Here is a 6000-nt window from a genome sequence, read left to right as displayed (position 1 = left end):
CAGTCATCTTGAAACTGCAAGAACAGTGATTTTCAGTTCTGACTGTCTGGAGGTTAGGAGGGATTTTAATTAGAACCCAGGCTATGAGATGCTGGATTCTTGTGATTCCTTTCTAGTCTTGCCATTTTGAAATGTCCAGTCTAAAAGAATACTGACATAGTGATAAGAATAATTCTTTTTTCTTTTATTGTTGTTGTTATGATATGTTTACCCTTACAATTAGTGGGTATTTCTGGCTTAGTTATGGCTGAACATCATTAAAAACAAGACAAGACAAAACAACTCAAAAAGCCCCAAAGAACCAAGCAACCTCACAGTTTTCTCCTGACAAACCATCAGTCCAGATGAGAGAACAAAAAGTAAAATAATACTTTCAGATGTAGCACATAAACCACCTGTCTGTGGTGCATCAGGATCTGGCATCTCCACAAGCTACCTCTCATTTTGACTATCTATGGTAATAAATAATTTAAAAAACTTTCCATTTGCCATTCAGAAAGCTGAAAGCAGCCACAGTGCCAGCTGAAGTCAGTGAAGAATTCAGTGCTTCCAAAAACCAGGCAAAAGAGGGGGGATTAATCTCTGCTCATTTTAGACATCCCCAGTACAAAGTCAACATCAGTTGGCCACAATTTTGTTATAGTCTGTGTAGAGAAAAAGGCAAGTCTGAGATACAGAAATACTCTATTCTAGATATGGTTCATCTTACCTTGTGAAAGGTGACAAACTGGTCACATGAGCCTCGCTGTAGAGATGCTTGTCTTTTTAAAGGCATGACTAGGTGATATATAAATATCCATGTTGCAGACACGGAGTGGAACAGATAGAGCACGCTCAAAGTGGTTCGCGCTGGTTACTGTAAAAGTGGAATCAGAGAGTGTCCCCTAAAATCACTGGCAAACCCATAGGCAACAATTTCAACTTCTGAAAATTTGGGTTGAGGTGCGAGATACCAAATCATGTAACAAGTGAGAGAATTAGGTATGGAATCTGCTCTTGTGGGCAGGTCTCTGGCATGGTGCAGTAGCGGGACAGAATTACAGCTAGAATGAGTCTGGTTTCTGAGCAACCTCAATTATCTGTTAATGGCCCAGCATTACATGGTCAAATGTGCTCTAAATTAGTCTAACTCCCTCTCCTGTAATATAAGCCAAGCTCATCTGATGTGGGACATTTAGTGCAAGCAGGATAAACAGTACAAAATGCTGAAAATTTTTATTTGCTATCATTTTCCTAAAACTTTCAGGAATTGAAGTGACAGCTTTAGTGTTAAATGATACAATGCTGCAGCAGTCAGAGGTTACAGATGGTGCTGTTAAAAACTCTCATAAAGAAGTCTATCGGCAACAGGCAAACATGAAAGAGAAACCACTTTCAAACAAACACTTCAGAGAGAATACAGAATTAAAACAGAGACCCACGGGAGTAGTGCAGTGAAGCTTTTCACAATCATTCATTAGTTAGTCATTCAAATATTTTGATACAGAATCATGTACATTCATTTTTGAAGTATGTGTGCTTTTTGATAGCTGAGTCAGCCTACTTGATGTAAATAGATCATAGTAGGAAAAATAAATGAGCAATCCCCCAAAGGTGGCACAGAGGTAGAACGTGCTACATCAGTAATGGACAATTAATGAGTGTTTGATCCTATTTTTTCAAACATTTACCACCAGTGCTCTTCTGCTGTTGGGCTACTTGCATTGTTCAACCTTCCCTCCCACGCAGGTCTGCATTAATATGGTTTGGATGGGGAACAGCAAGTGAAACACATGAGCCTCTGGCTGTATGAGACCTTTGGGCTTTGAAAAAAATCCTGTCCACCCCCTCAGTGTCACTCTAAGTTCAAAGGGATGACAAAGGCTTTCCCATACTCTAGGTGTCATCCTGCAATGGAGAGGCAAAAGACCTTTAGCTAAAACAACCACACAGGTTGCATCAACAAGATGCCATATTCATGTATCTCTCTTTCAAAGTCTCAATTCCGATTGGACTGGGAAATGAAAAATACCAAGTCCAAATGGCAAGCTCTCTCTCACATGTATCTCAGAAGAATGCATTAATCCTAGGTTTGAGTTCAATCATGCTTCTGAAAGTTCAAGTGTTATTAGCACAAAATCATGATTAGATCCATATAGATCTCTGAGGGTCTCATAGTTTTTCCCCATCTATAAATTTTATTTTAGAAGCCAACAACTTAAAAAAAGATCAGAAACCAGAAAAAGCAAGCTACAACCTTACATTTTCTTGTCTTACGACTTGCTGCTTAAATGAAACAAGTCTTTTTAAAAATAAAGTTAAATATAGATGAGTAAAATTTAATGGCAAACCAGTCTGTTTACAAGTCATTTTGATATTGAGAGTAATCCAAAGCTTTACTGCATCTTAAGTATTAAAGTAATTTCCTCACTTGTCCTGCTTTTAAGCATTTCCATGCTTTCATTTTTTTTAAAAAGCATTCTCTTTGCTTTTTCTAGCTCTATTAAATCATATGCCTAATCAGTGTTAAAATAGGAAAGCTTTATTAATCTTAGTTGCCTTTCTCCTAGTGCGCAAGACAGCCTAAAGCAGAGGAAAATGAAAGTAAGCTTTGGAGCTTAAAACTCACTTTTACAAAATTCTTGTTTAATTGTTCTCATTAAATATGCAAGATCTCATGAATTGGCAAGAGGGACTTAGATATAAAAGAGAAACATTAAACATCAAAAAGTGGGAGGAAAAAATCCAGGAAATGCAAGTTTCAGAAATTAGGAAAATTTACATGATATCAAGTGTACAGTAAAGATACTTAATTGAAGTTCCCCACAAAAACAATGAGCAATGAAAAGAAAAAAGACAAACCCCACAGTGTACAAGTTCTAGCTGTTGGGCTTTAGTCCTTTAATTCTTTAAAAAGTCTATTGCAGTAAAACTTGATTTGTTACGCATTTGGTGTGCTAGCACTCCCCCTGATTATTTGATTCAGTAAGATGTTAAATTGCCTTTACCAGCATTTATGAGCTTTTTCTGGAACATCTAAAAAGAAGGCTGGCATCTTGTTAAAGACTTTATTCATTTAATAAGGCTTTTGTTTTCATGTAATTTTGTTTCAGCAAAGTCACTGTGTTTTCTTTCCTTTGAGCTGATCAGGAAATTCTACATACCCATCCAGTTTTAAAAGAGAAATGCTAACAGCAAGACATTGACATATGTAAAACAGGACAACAAACTGGATTATTTTTTAAGATGTAATCACAAACTGTAAGAAAATGCTTTGCTTTTACTTGCAAAATAACCTCGGATTCTGTGGGTTAGAAAATTGAGTGCTTACTCATACAGCTGGTCCCTATGATGTCAAAGAGCCTGCCTACATCAAATATTGAGGACGAGCCTGAAGCTGTTTTCCACACTAGGTTCAGTGTCTGAAACAGCACGTGAAGCCTCGTCCTCTGAGAAAGCTTCCTGCATTTGTTTCTGCCATTTCAGGGTTCAAGATCTAGGACCCTATTAAGCCATTGGATTTTAGGTGGCTGCCCCTGCTGAATTCAGAAGTATATCAGAAAGAAGTTGGGACTTCTACTAACCCACTGAAAAAAACCTCTGATCTGAATTTTTCTTACCTTAGTGAAACATTCCAGACAGGAATTTTAAAGAGGTGCTAGTACTATTGATTAAAAAAATATGTCTTCAGCAGCCTGAAACACTCTTTGTTCTTCAACAAAAAGTTTCAGTCTGTGCACCCTTTTCCCACCCTTTCAAGCCGTGTATCGCCTTGCAGCTTTTTCCTGAACATGACCATTAGTCATGATAAATAAAGTCTTCTTCAATCCTACAGCGCTTCCAAGTTTATAGCAATATTCCTGAAATATCTTCTGTGAACAATGGGGTTTTAAAATGAATTAATGAGAAGAAAAGAACAATTTTAAAAGGTAGTTAAGATACTTATTTGAACTTATTTATACTACTTCGCTATCACCTGGTAAGTTAGGGATCATTCAATTCCCATATCTGAGAGTAACTCAGTTTACATTTGTTCTTTGCCTTGTAATTGTAAAACTACTGCCTCCAAAGTTTCTAGCCACAGCCTTGACTTTGACCTCGAAGTTAAACTATCCATTACAGAGATATTTTATCCATTTTCCATTACAAAGATATTTTTCTTTGTCTCAACTCTGATTTTGTAATGGGTATTTAAACAGGGTAAACTTCATATTTAGATAAGTTGTGTGAACAATGATTATGGGCTAAGAAGAGATTAACTCCCCGTTTCTGATGTAAATGCTTGCTGAATTGCATTACAGAACAGAGACTCCTGCCCCTCGGCCAATAGGAAGGACTTGTATTTCTCTCAAAGGTAGAAATAAAAAGAAAATTAAAGGGTAAGGAAACTTTCTCTGGTAAATCATTTATTAACCTTAGCATGTTAATATTCTCCAGAGATGTGAATTGCCTTCTTTGGCCAAGCCAGCCACTTCTTCACCTTCTAGGTCCTATTACAATTCATTGTGCAGGATTAGTGCACAGAAAAAGAATGTGTATTTTAAATAGACGTTTTACCAGTGAATGAAAGGTATTTGTTGTCTTGCAGATCCGTTTACCAAGGAGCTGATGATGAGGTATGAAATCATGCTTGCTGCTGCTGAAGAAAGGTTTCTCTGAATTCCAACGCACCAGTTACAGGAAAAATACCACATATAAACAGGATTTAAATGACTTGTAATGCCTGAGAACAATGCTAAATGCCAAATGAGTTATTTCATTCTAGAGGAAGGCTTCACATCTTATGTTTATACCACAGCTACTATTCTCATAGCAAACCTCTTTCAGCTGGAGCGAGTTTCGTTTCTTTGTTGGATTTGCTTCCACTTCCATGGGGTTTTGCCAAAGGAGGGCTCTTCCCGTGCTGTCAGCTGGGGCTACAGTGACACCTAGTAACTGCTTGGCTAATTACAGCTGAGGTTATCCCAGGCTCTATCCGGCGTGGTAGCTTCAGCAGTGAGAAATTCCTCACCCACAGCAGGATTTGCCTTTTGCACCACTAGCATATCGCCTTCGATTGCCATGAGAGCCAGTGCTCAGAGCTGAGTAGTCTCAAGCACTGAGAAACAGCAATTTACTTGCTTATGCTGACACACTCCTTAGAATATAAAATCATGCTTTGAATCAGACATTTTAAATAATTAGTGATAGTGTCAATTCTAAAGAGACATTCCTGCATACTTTCTACATTTTACATTATCCCCCATATGGCCGCTATGCCAGCAGTTCATTCCCCAGAAGAAATACATCTGCTAGTTGTCTTATTGAATAGACTAGATTTACTTCTTATGTAATATTTAAGAATTAAACAACAATTCAAATGCTATAGATTTGACAAAACCATCAAAAAGAAAACTGCATTTTCAGGTGTATTGTAAATAATAACCAAGGTAATCTAAGAAAGCAGGACTTTGCAGTTTTTGCATGATTTGCAACCAGTGACTTGAAGATGTTTTGCACATATTAAAACTTAACAACAGTACCGTAAGAATTACAAAATTCCCATTTTAGGAAAAAAAGATGCTGAGGCACTGGGCACTCTAGCGATTTCCACAGTGTTTAGAAGCTGTTTATGTACAACAAGGAGACCATACTTTCTGCCTTACTGTACTTTCCCACAGTAATTCAAACTGTGTAAATCTGAAGGCTATGTCAATTAATAAATATCTTTTGAATGTTGGGGAAGTTGTATCCTCAGATGGGCAGCAAAAACTGAGTTCAGAAGGGTTTGCACAGGTGCCTCTGAGAGCAGAACAGCAGGCTAGTAGTGCAGATAATTGGCAATCAAAATAATTATTCAGTGATTGTTCTCTACTTCCAAGCTTAAGAGAAAGCAATGACATTTCATCTTGTTCAGTTAGTATTTTTCTTGTTGATGAAGAAAGGTATTCTAAAACACCCTGCTTGCTTCACTTACAAATCCTGACTCTGAGAAGAACAGATAAAACTCTCATGATGTTGGAATTTCACCAAGAAGCCTTT

The sequence above is a fragment of the Accipiter gentilis genome, chromosome 5, assembly GCF_929443795.1.
Source record: "Accipiter gentilis chromosome 5, bAccGen1.1, whole genome shotgun sequence".
In the NCBI taxonomy this organism is placed as follows: domain Eukaryota; kingdom Metazoa; phylum Chordata; class Aves; order Accipitriformes; family Accipitridae; genus Astur; species Astur gentilis.
This window is presented reverse-complemented; position numbering follows the sequence as displayed.